A 13,523-nucleotide genomic window follows, 5' to 3' on the forward strand; every position below is an offset into this window, starting at 1 on the left:
GTACAGGGCCCCCAATGAAGGAGTTAGAGAAAGGACCAAAGGAGCTGAAGGGTTTGCAGCCCCTTAGGAAGAACAACAATATGAACAAACTAGTACCCTCAGAGCTTCCAGGGACTCAACCACCAACCAAGGACTACACACGGTGGGACTGTTTGTTCAGGCAGCATGTGTGTAGTAGAGGATTGCAAAGTCGATCATCAATGGGAGGAGAGGCCCTTGGCCCTGTGAAGGTTCTATGCCCCAGTGTAGGGGAATGCCAGGGCTAATAAGTGGAAGAGGGTGAGGTGGTAAGCAGGGGGAGGGGGGCAACAGGGGTTTGTTCTTGTTGTTTTGGGGGGGTTGGTCTTTTTTTTTTTAGAGGAAACTGGGAAAGGAGAAATCATAAGACATATAAATAAAGAAAATATCTAATAAAAAAAATAAAAAATAAAATAAAAATGCCCCCCCAAAAAAAGAAGAAGAAATGAGGAACATTAGATGTTTAAACAATCAACATGGTAGAAGATCGATGCCAATCAAGAAGTCATAGCCGGGCAGTGGTGGTGCATGCCTTTAATCCCAGCACTTGGAAGTCAGAGGCAGGCAGATTTCTGAGTTTGAGGACAGCCTGTTCTACAGAGTGAGTTCCAGGACAGCCAAGAGCCAAGGCTACACAGAGAAACCCTGTCTCGGGAAAAAAAGAAATGAGGAAAATTAGATGTTTTAAGAATCAACATATACCCAGAAGATGCTCCAACATGTAATAAGGACACATGCTCCACAATCTTCATAGCAACTTTATTTATAATAGCTAGAAACTGGAAACAATTCAGATGTTCCTCAGCAGAGGAGTGGATACAGAAAATATGGTACATCTATACCATGGAGTACTACTCGGCTATTAAAAACAATGAATTTATGAAATTCTTAAGGAAATGGATGGATCTGAAGAATATCATCCTGAGTGAGGTAACCCAATCACAAAAGAACACACATGGTATGCACTCTCTGGTAAGTGGTTATTAGCCCAGAACTTTGGAATGCAGGAAGAACAACCCACAAACCACAAGGAACTCAAGAAGAAGGAAGACCAAAATGTGGACATTGCATTCCTTCTTAAAAGGGGGAACCAAATACCCATGGAAGGAGTTGCAGAGATTAACTATGGAGCAAAGACTGAAGGAGGGACAAGACAGCCTGATATAGCTATCTCCTGAGAGGCTCTTACAGTATCTGACTAATACAGAAGTAGAGGCTCACAGCCATTCATCGAACTGAGTACAGGGTCCCCAATGAAGGAGTTAGAGAAGGGACCAAAGGATCTGAAGGGTTTGCAGCCCCCTAGGATGAACAACAATATGAACTAACTAGTACCCTCAGAGCTCCTAGGGATTCAACCACCAACCAAGGACTATACATGATAGGAATGATTGTTCTGGTAGCATGTGTATAGTAGAGGATTGCAAAATCAATCATCAATAGGAGGAGAGGTCCTTGGTCCTGTGAAGGTTCTGTGCCCCATTGTAGGGGAATGCCAGGGCCAATAAGTGGGAGAGGGTGGGGTGGCAAGCATGGGGAAGGGGGAGCTAACAGGGGTTTGTTCTTGTTGTTTTTGTTTGTTTGTTTGTTTGTTTGTTTGTTCCTGGGAGGGGAAACTGGGAAAAGAAAAATCATATGATATGTAAATAAAGAAAATATCTAATAAAAAAAGGAAATATGACACACAACCAAGGTTAATAGCTATTGTCAGAAAAGTATCTCCTAATGAGAAAGTATGGACTTTCAGAAGTCCACTAGTGTACAACTTCTTGTCCTCCTGATATTTAAAAACTATACATAATGTTCATTAAAAGGAAGACTGTCTTTGGGCCTGATTAAACATTCCTGCAGCCTCAAAAAAAAAAAATCAACATGGTAGAAGGTCCATGTCAATCAAGAAGTCATGGGTTTGCAGTGTGAGTAGAGATGTCTGAAATAAGAGGTTCCTCATCATCACTCAACTCAATCAGATTCCCTGAAATAGATGCAGATGTGGAAAACAGAGCAGTGGGGCCAATTTAAAGTCTGACCCTCAGCAAATTCTCTATTTTTCTGGACCTCAGAACAACTCAGGAGAGCATATGCCCAATTCACTTCTGTCAGGAACTAACCACGAACATCTTTTCATTCTCTAAACCCATTTTTATTCCTGTTGCATTTTTGGAAACTATAATCTACACTTGGTCTATCCTCATTTGACCATCCAGTTTGATCCTCCACTATTTACAAAAATCATTCCACATAAGACACCAATGTCCTCCTTATTTCAGCCATAAAAACTCAAGAAGCATCTAACAAATTATAAAGTTTCAAAGTCTTTCAGGTCTCTTTAAAACCTCAGAAGTATATTTTGCATAATACTATCATCCCTTCTGTGTAACATACATACTCAAATACAAAATCAATTTTCATTTCCCAAGAAAGGCATTCAAAAGACAAAAATAAGTTAAAGCCAGTTCTTCCCAAGGGTACTTACTCTTTCCTTTTGTCTTGAATGTCATATAGTAGGTGAAGGCATTACTACATAAATGATGCCAAAATTACCTTCATCTGTGTTAGGTTTAAAAGTACATATCATAGATAGCCAGATAAAGGAAGCATTAATGTATCTGAAGTAATAAAATTATAAAATTATAGAAAATTGGCATATATCTTGAGCTTATTCCTGAAGCCTAACCACAAGACCAACTGTTGGATTCATTGCAAGGAAGGTCACATTAAATATAATGTGATAACTTGTCATACTGTGGAGACTGACAAAAACACAGAAGAACTTAATGTTATGTAAATGGGTACTCAGGGCTTGGTATAAAACTTCCAGTGTCAAACATTTCCAAAGAGATGATAGGCTAAAACAAGAAGAGTCCCTCCAAAGGATGTCACCACTGGTGAAAATTTAACAGTGTCTCACAGAATAACATGAACTCAGTAATTATTAAAATAAGGGATTAATGTTTTCATAATCAATCAATAACCCTCTGATGGAAAAAATTAGGAAATATTTAATGCCGATTTCTATTGGATATAAGTGATTAGTACATGGCATTTAACATGAAAAATGACTGTTATTACATAATTTTCATTATCTAGTGTATTTTATCATGTAATATTTTTCAAAATAATTAGCTATACACAACTACATCTTGGTAAGTTACCTATGTTCATGCCTATCAAAAAGTGAGGAATAAGATTTGGGTTAGTCGTTTTGTTGTTTACTTTTACCTGTGTCTGGATTTTCTTCAATTAACAGAATAATGTTGAAAAGTATGCAAAATAAACATATTTGAAGTTATCAGTCTACTTCAGTCAGTTTGACGGAAGAACTATGTATTCATCTAACAAGTTGTAGTTTCCCATAATAGATTATTTATAGTGTTGTGATAAAATACTATGAATTATGATTTGGTTAGTTGGTGGTTGGCTGGCTGGTTGGCTGGTTGGTTGGTTGGTTGGTTGGTTGGTTGGTTGGTTGGTTGGTTGTCTGTTCAGTTGGTTGATTGATTGGTTGGTTGTGGGTTCCCCAATTTGAGTGGGTCTTGGGAGCATGTTCCTGTCTTAGCCTCTAAGTAGTTTCCAGCTGATATTAACAAGACTGCACAACCTGTACACGAAGGACCCTTTCCTCACCATCTGTTTATAAGAAAGTTCTTACACAAGAAAAATACAAAAGGGTTTTCAGGCAATCTTTAAAGTGGTTTATTTTTAAAACCAAGTTAGAGAGTCTCACTTCTATTCAATCTGTCTGTGATGTCAAATATTTTTGTCTTATTATATAATAGCAAAAGTCATGGTATGTTTCTAATGGTTGTTTACCCTCTACTTGAAATAGAAAAGCAAATGTGAATATTTTCCACCGTTCCTTCTGGCTCTGTGAACACACCCTCTGAGCTTTAATTTGTCCTTTTGAAGTCTAAGTGCAGTAGGCAATACTCTGCTCACTGATAGCATTTTGAAGCTGTCTGACCCATTATTGCATAAAGATGAGTGTTTCACTTAATAAAGCCTTACAGTAACACAATTTGTTACACTATAATTAAAGATGGACACATCTGTTCCATTTTAATTCAAACCCCTTTGAACATAATTACATAAAGCTGCAAGAAAAGAAATTCTCAGTCTTAGAAATTTGCAATAGAAAAATAATCCACTCTGTCCACAGAGTCTACATGGTCAAAGGACAATTTGTAAAATGAAGTCAAATAGATGCCTCTCCCTCTGTATCAAAGCATTCAATAGAGCTAAAGCCACATATTAAAGTAGTCTCCTCCTCTGAAATCCACTATTATTAGTTAAGGAAAAGGAGGGGAAGGACAGTCATAAAGTATTGCTATCCAATCCCTGTGATGAGGCTCTATCTTTCTATGTTCTCTTAGCCCCTTGGATACATTTTTGTAAAACAAAGAATAAATACTAAAAATAAAATAAAATAAAATAGATACTATGCCTTCATGTGTTGCTTGAATTTTCCTAATGAGTATTAAGCTTTATGTCATGCTATTTTATAGAGAATTTGACAAACAGTAATACATCTTCTTGCAAAAGCCTACCCATCATATCCAGAGTATTTTGTTGATTAATAAGATCTGATCTGTAATTAAAGAAAGCAGAAGTAAAGGAAACCACATTGCAAAATGAATTCTAAAAAATGAAATAGCAGGCATTGGATGGAAAGCCATGAACACAAACACCTCTAAAATGTAGGCCTTTACTCTGTTTTATTTACATCTCTGTATCCTGAAGGTGGCTTAATGAGGAGATGCAATCAGTGATAGCCAAGCCGTGAGAATTTGGAGTGAATGGGTGGCAGTTAGATTTATATAAATATTTGCAGAGACTGGGAAGAGCAGATGCTCCTCTAATCCAGGCAATGTGTGCACACTTGATTTTAAAATATAATACAACAGTAGAAAGCCAAAACATAATTAATCAGAGGAAATGCTTTAATCAGCATCTTCTAAATCGTTAAGCACTGCTGAAAAGATTAGAGAAACATATGTGAAATTAAAATATAATATTTGAAAGAAAATCAGAATTAGTCTTATTCTGATTTTTTTTATTTCAGATATGGCTAGAACATGGAATTAATATGCATTACAAATTCCTGCCAACCAGAGAGATTTTCTGGGTTTAAGGTACTAAATAAATCACCTAAGACTTACTGTATAATTTACAATGTGAGTAATGATATCTCTCTCCATTATTAATATATTATGGGAAATGTGTGTGCTTGTCCTTATTTCTGATGAAATTAAACACCTATCTTTCCAATAGAATGAGGGACAACATGTTTAAATAAGTACAGATTTCATACTAATAGACTACAAGTATAGATTTTTATGTTAAAAATATTTGCATGTTAAATATTAATATAGTGAATCCATGTAGATATCTAATTTGTTATATATAAATCAAAATAAATAGGATTAGCTTTTAATCCCAGGCTCATCTCTTCTACACTATGAACTGATATTTTCTGCCCAATATTGATGAGCTATTCAATATGATCCCATAATTATTCCTAAAGCTCAAGGAATAAACAAAGGTTTTAAAACAATGTCTCAACAAAATAAAAGCACATGCCTTCATTTAAAGTTCAAGACTTTAAACATCTAAATCTCAATGTACTTTCCATAAAAGAAAGTTTGTTGGTGATGGAAATTATTTCATATGTCTTAGTAGAATATGATTTAAAAGGAATAAGCTTCAAAAGAATGGTAACTCTGTGAGTGGGGTTCTGTTAATTCCAAGAATACCTTCGAAAACATTTTGACCTTGGGTGGTAACTCCTATCCAAAATGAAAATCGGTATCTACTAAAATGCTTCCACAGAATTTCTGAGCAAAAATCATAAAATCTTCAAAGTTTAATCAATCCTGCAAAAACATCACAGAGATTATCTTTATTGAAATACCAAAACAGAATTTCTTATTATGTGCCATCCTGTAAAGAAAAGCAAATAATAGAAAATTGATTGACCTAGGAGACCTCTTCTAAAAATCTATGTTGGAACAACAAAGGAGGCACATAGCTGCTTATGTTCTAGCGTAAAAAACAAAAGCCTATCATTATTAATGTATCAAAAAAAAAAAAAAACCCGGGATACACACAAACTTCATTTAAATAAAAGCACCTTGAAAAAAACAAATAATTCATATTAGTATTAATAATCTGTGATTGATACATTTGATCAATTAGATTTAACAATACCAAATTATGGTTTTATACAAAACTCTACTTGACAAAAAATAAAAACTTGAAGTTGAGAAGATAGTTCAATTCTCAAAGTACTTGTGACAAATACAAGGTGACCAGAATTTGAATCCCCTGGAAAAATAGCTACCCACTCACACATATACACACAAGTCATTATCAGCAGCAGCAGCAACAGCAGCAGTACCACCACCACCACCACCACCACCACCACCACCATCATCATCACCATCACCATCATCATCATCATCATCATCATCATCATCATCATCATCATCATCATCCTAGAAGCTGTATAGGTGGAGATAAGAGGATCTCTAAAGATCATTGGCAGCCAGTCTCATCAAATTGAGAGCTTCAGTCTAGTGACTGTCCCTCAAAAAGTAATGTGGATGGTGACTGAGGAAGTCATCTGATGTCAACTTCTTTTTTTCCACACATATGTATGTGCATCCATGTGCCCATGCACTCATACATAAGAATACATACAAAAAATGAACATGCACACACACACACACACACACACACAACACAAACACAAAGAAGAAGAAAATAAATACATCAGTGTATGAGTAATACCATTGTCTTCAAATACACCAAGCTTTACACATTTAAATAAATGGTGACTTCAAATATATGACTTTCAGAGAATGAACAATCTTCAGCCTTTTTTTGTTTTTTTCAAGACATGTTTTTTCTGTATAACCCTGGCTGTCTTGGAACACACTCTGTAGACCAGGCTAGCCTTGAACTCAGAAATCTGCCTGCCACTGCCTCCCACTGTCCGGTGAGTTCTTTATTTTTATGAATCAAGTCAATGACATTAGGTCTTCATACTTTAATTCTACTCTAAGTTTAGAAACAACTCAAGGCTGGCTAATTTCCACTGGGTCAAAATTCTTTTGCTGATCAAAGAGGAACTAAAAAAATTTAATCATTTTTTGCCCAGAGATGATAATAGTGAGATAGTATGAATGAAGTGCCTGTGAACATCGGGAGGTCCAGGGTATATGACAGTCATCCAGTCGTATCATTTCCCATCTGACAATGAGGGAAACAGGTATTCATAGATGTTCCCTAGGTTGCCTAGAGTCCCAAGAAGCACACTGAAAACAAAGATCCAGACTCAGAAATCTCTCCTTGACAGATCTTGGACTAGCTTTCACTGAAGGATTCTAAGTTTTTGTTTATAAATCTTTCATAATTTCCATTATAATATGTCATGTTGATCATGGCCCACATCAGCATTTAAAGTATATTTTTCTACCTTATTTTTAATAGAAAACAATCTGTTTAAGAAAAAATGCTCAATTATGTTCCTAAATATATTCTATTTTTAATGTAACTTTATAAAAATAAAAGCCTCAAAATAATTGGTTAGTTTTGTTAAACTAACCAATTGATAGACTTCTTCAATTTCATATAGATTCTCTAAAGTTAATTGAAAAGTAAATATGCATCTATATGAACTTGCCACATGAGATCTATGCATGTAAGTTCTAGGATATTTACAAAAGCCTAACCAAACCTGATAAAATACACTAAATTTTCTAATCTAGCACACATTGATTCCAATGTGCTAATTATAAAAATGGTGAGGTCTTTAAAATGTGGTTTTTAACAGTTATAGGTAGAAATTAGGTAAGACAGAGGCTCATATAAATATGTATGATTAAGCAGTGAGTTAAGAACCCTAACCTAAGGTAAACTTGCTCAAGCACAAAGTGTAGTGGCACAAATGTGAAAGTGACCAATCACCACCTGATGACTCAATGAGATAGAACCCATAGAAGTGGGCAAAAATGCCCATAGCTAAGCAAGAAACTACCTTCAAATGGTAACCACTTGCAAAGAAAAAATTAGTTTCCTCTAACAGAGTCTCACTGAGTATATAAAACATACTGAATGGTATGCAGGCCATGCTCTTATCAGCAGATGATAAACACAAAATGAACTCAATAGTCTTTTGTAGATTCTTTTTTAATATTATTCTGTTTGGGCAATTTTTTAAATCTTACCAGTCTTTGGCATATTATACATTATGGTTTTCCAATATGTGTTGTTATGGGTTCTAGGATGTTTGTTTTTATTGTACATGTGTGTGTACAAGTCTCATGCTTTTTCATCTTCTTATATATTCTAGTTTGTTTGTGTTTTATTTGCCTGTTTTCTTAAAAGCGAAAAAAGATGTGGAGTTGAATGACTGGAGATGCGGGGAGGATTTGGGAGGAGTTCAGGGAAGGAAAACTGTAATGAGAATTAAATTCCATAAGAAAATTCCATCCAAAATATTAATTACAATGAAAAAAATTCAGAAAGTTAATGCACTTACATAAACTCTTAAGCTATGCCTTAACCCTTAAACTCAAGGAAGTCACCAAAGCCTAATCATACTGAGGCTGGTGACTGGTACTTGGGTTTATAAGAGATTAAGAACACTCCACAAATCCCAACTGGTTTGTTATCACAATACCACTAAAACCATAGAGGAACATGATTACAAAGACATCTTGGTGCTGACTCATGTGTCTTTCTAAAGAGTAAAGGTGTTTTTTTTTAATAGCTCCTATTCTTTGAGAATGACAGTCATTCACCATAAATCACAAGTCAGTTGATTTCTAGTAATCTCTGAATAGAAAACACACATTTTTAACAAAACTGAAGAAATCCACTCATCTCGGAAGCAATATTAACTAATGTTTTCCCTTCTGTGTCCTTTCTCCATATCTTAGCCCATGTAACCACACTCCTATAAACCCTGAATATTCACTTCACACATCACTGCAGGCAATTAAGAAACTGTAAATATGCAGAACATACTTCTGTGTACCCATTTCTTTTGAAACAAGAAAATTACTTAGCTGTAGTTCATGAGTCTCAATGAGTTGTGATTACAATCCTAAACCTCTTGAACTCAAGTGCTTCCATGGTATATTTGAGATATTCTATCCAGCAACTGGAAATCTATTCAATGCTCTCCCAAAAAAAAGAGAATGTATATCTAAATCTTTAGGTTCAACATATAGCTAAATATATAAGCTTGATATTTCAAGACAGAAAATGGTGACTGCAGACAGTTGCAATAATGGCCCAAAAAATCAAGGAGACAGAAAAACAATACTTCTATAGATTCTAAATAAAGTCTTTCTCTACTTAGGAACGTAAGCATAAGTTCTCATCCCCATAATTGGTAGCTGCTCTGGTTGGGATTCCTTTTAACCAAGAATTATATGGTTTGTCACTATTCAAAGATTTACAGAGTACTAAATCTATGCTGAGAATAGTTTAAGTGTGGATGATTCAGAATTTCCTTCGGGACTTCTTCTCTGCCCTGGGCTTTATCATTACACATAATATCAATTCGCATTGTATACTCTATATACAAAATGTATCAGAAATGGACACATTTTGTACATAGTTTAAAGTCTTCCCTTAATCACTATGGAGAATTGGGTCAAAGATTGTAATAGATATAAAGTTCACAAATTCCAGAGTCTCTCATATAAAATAGTACAGAATTTTAATGTATCCCATGTAAAACCTGTCATTTACATTAACACATTTGTAGATGATGCACAACACCTTATAGAATACAAGTGCTATGTTGATAGCAATTTTACAGTACTGTTCAGGGAACAAAAATAAGAAAAGGTTTGCCTGTGTTTATTCAGAACACAAGCATTTTTTTTTTCAGATACTTTGGTACACGTTAAGACAACACACTGATGTCATAGAAATATTACTGGATGTCAGTCAATCCACTTCCACTTTCTGAATGAAAACTTATCTTTTAACCACAAAGGCAAAGTACCAAACAGAGAATTATTCCCTGTTGTCTTTTATATATTTAGATGTTTGCTCAATATATTCAGGACCAAAAAAGAAGAAAAAAACTACATATATGTAAACACACACACAGAAGTACAATGTTTCACAACAGAGACATAGTTAATTTGACACATTCTTTAAAAAAATCAGGCATGTTGTTGGAAACTTACCACCACACTGTAGCTGCTGAATAGTTCTTTTCATCCCTTTAGCTGTGAGTGATCCCAGGATCTTCCTTTAATGTTCACTGGTGGTGATGCTTGTGTCTGGGATCCCCACTACCCCATTGCTTTTATACTTGATGCCAAGGGAGTTTTCCTGTCCTACCCTCCCTGATGGTAGATGAGGGTGTGGAGTGGAAGGAAAAGGCTGTTTCCACTACAACATCTATGTATACCTCACAATGGGAGAGGTGTTCCAGAATCTTGAGCAAGAAATTTGAATGTGTTTTCTCATGGAAATAAAAATCTAAGCAACTGAATCTTCTCATATAATGAGTGACATAATTCAGTCAGGACACAGTGTTTGGTAGGTAAGTTAGGATAAACAACTTCGAATCACATCAGTCTTATTGTTAAAAGAGCTTTATATCTACTTTTAAAATAACTACAAGAATGGTTTTTAAAATATAACTTATTCTCTATTTAAAAATATATATATTAAAAGTAGAAGAGAAAAAAATTGGAGTACTATATAACAAAATCACTAAATGTTAGATAACTTTAGTGAGCATACTTGTCAACTATTACATTGAAAAATGATCAAGTCTTAAACAATGAAATCAACATGATACATGAAATCTTAAGTCCCTAATCTATAATTATTTAATTCCAGTTCAATTGGTTGTTTCAGTTTTTGTTTCTCTTTTCCTTTGGTCCACAGACAAGATGGTATTGGACAGTACTCTACTGTATTATAGTAACATACTAACACATTAACTTGTTCTCATTATTCATATTAACTAACACTTATTTCCTATCCACCTTCTTATTCTCTTCAAGTCCCACTCTTAATAAACTCTAAGCCTGTAATCTACCACAACTGTTCCTGTCAAGATTTTTTTTGCTTCCAGATTGTTCAGTTCAATGGCTAGACTCTGATCTTGACTTACTGCAACATTTGGCATAATTGAGGTCATCTTTTTTCCTTTCCAGGACCCTTTTCCATTCTTGGCTTGACTTCTATAATTCTATCATGTCTACTTAATTCCTCAGGTCCTCACTGTATTTATAATTTTATCTGATTCCATTACATACTTTAGCACATTAAAGACATTATCCCATCATCTTGTAATTTCCACTGTCTCTGACAATAAATCAGTGCCTTTCTCAATCATGTTTTCCCAATAGTTAATAGTCATTTTTTTCTTGATTCTTTCAAGATTCTCCCTTGTTGTTGTTCTTTAGAAGTTAGCTGAGATTTTGTCAAATACAATGTGATTTATTATCTACCCTGGTCTGTGTGTCCTTGGCCTTTTTAATCCATAATGTTGAGTATTACACCAAACTGAAGATATGTTCAGCAGATTTTTGTACCTATTTTTTCTGCCTCAGTATCCTTTATATTTTCTGAACCCCTATGCAGTTGTGTCAGAGTTTTTATTTTATCACAGAGAATGAAATCTGTTTTGACTTCTGAATCCTTATTTCCTTGCTTTTTCAGACTGAAAAATGCTATAATTTTTGAAGTTTACTGATATTTTCATTTTCACACTGCTATCAATGCATCCATTCTTTCCTTCCATTCAGATGCTACTGCTTGGATATAGAATTTTCATTTTATGTTCCTCCATATTTTCTCATTTTCTCTTTAAATCATCAATGTTAATAGCTCTAAGCATATTTTTCATTGATTACAGTGAATTATTTTTCACTCTTTTGACCTGATTCTCACATCTGAGTTATCTTGAAATGGTTTTGTTTTCCAGTTCATCATAAAAATATTTATTAAGGCATCTTTAATTATATCCTGCATCAATGGCAACTTTCTATTTAATTCTTCAACTATCAGTTATTCATTTAGCTGACAGTTCATTTAACTAGACTCAGGATGTAGGCAGTGTTTCTCTAAAAGTTAAGTCAAATGTCAACGAAGTTCAGTCCCATTTGTTCAGTAATATAATGTCCACTAATATAAATAGACTAAATGTTAGCTATAAATTTGGTAGCATCTGTATACAGAGGCCTCTTCTTTGCCTCCTTGTTTCTTTTGTTTCTCAGGGTTTTTTTTTTTTGTTATTGTTTTGTTTTGTTTGTTTGTTTGTTTTATAACTTGTGGGCATGCCTAACTCTGTCTTCTGATTCTTCAGGATAGAAAACATTAAATTTTTTTTCTGTTAAAGTTTTAGACACATTTCACTGAAACTCCGAAAGTCAGTATATAAGGAAAAAAAAAGTTCTTTAAAATGACCAATTGACCCAATGAGAGTTATTCCCTATATACTCCAATTTTACTCCACAGCCTAATATATTAATTCCTTGGAGCTTTTGTATGTCACCTTTTGGTATTTTGTCTGGAATTTATACTTACCACTTGCAAGATAATATTCTGTCATATGACTGAAAAAAGAAACTGCCCTCAACTCAAACCAGTGGCTTTGCATAATTGTGCTGAGGACTGAACACCCTCCGACTGGTATTGCCATTCAAGACCTATTAGACTCATACCACTACATGCTCAGCATTCCAGTTCAATTCAATAAATGGGAGAAAGGCATCTACAATTAAATATGCCCAACTCATTGATTTCTTCATCCTTCCCAGAAGCCTTCTATCTTCATCACCATGGGAGGCAATTTCATTCCCGTAGTCACTCAGGAAAGAAACTCAGTCTCTATGAGAAATATCTGTAGAAGTCAAACCTTAAGAATCCCAGAGCTGGTCTTCTCAGTTTCTGGATATCAAAATGTCTATAGGTTTTTAATCAATGTCTCCTCCACCTGTTGTGAAAAATAGAAAAAAAAATTAAAACAAAAGTGGGGAGAAGAGGCAAAGTTGAGGCCCAACTCTTGGTGACATTTTCCATTTGGCCAACTCTTCTTTTTGCTGAGCTTTATCAGCTGGGGCTTATCTGGGTAAAAGCAGGGAGAGTTTAAAGCCAGACAATAATTATTTCCTGTAACAAATCCTACACGAAACACAAAGCTTTTAAATGTAAAATCAAAGCATTTGCTGCCTTTTGTCTTCTTCCTAACTCCTGGAACATTTTGTTGTCCTTATTATTGTGATAGTTTCCAGTCAACAACTAAGTTTTAGATGACTGAGACGGAGAAGGCATGGTGTTAGGCCCTTGGAAAAGAAAATCAACAAAGCTTGAATGTGCAAGAATCAGTGTAGGGAAGTGAGAAGTAATCAGAGATTTCAGCGGACTCTTCCAAATGTTCACAAACTTTAACTCAAATCCATTATTTGAACAGCTTATAACTGACAGTGGTTTTGCTTAAAAAAAGAAATACTATAACAAAGAGA

At 34.8% G+C, this 13,523-nt stretch overlaps 1 protein-coding gene across 1 annotated transcript in view; it reads right to left on the bottom strand.

Moving 5' to 3' along the window:
* The window catches only part of Csnka2ip (casein kinase 2 subunit alpha' interacting protein), a 112,147-nt gene extending 101,699 nt beyond the window's left edge, over window positions 1–10,448 (bottom strand). Inside the window, exon 1 of the mRNA XM_031364210.1 lies at window positions 10,227–10,448. The gene's annotated coding sequence lies outside the window, so the exon portion shown is untranslated. The remainder of the gene's footprint in view (window positions 1–10,226) is intronic.
* Window positions 10,449–13,523: the final 3,075 nt, after the last annotated feature.

Source organism: Mastomys coucha, unplaced genomic scaffold (assembly GCF_008632895.1).
Source record: "Mastomys coucha isolate ucsf_1 unplaced genomic scaffold, UCSF_Mcou_1 pScaffold12, whole genome shotgun sequence".
Lineage (NCBI taxonomy): Eukaryota > Metazoa > Chordata > Mammalia > Rodentia > Muridae > Mastomys > Mastomys coucha.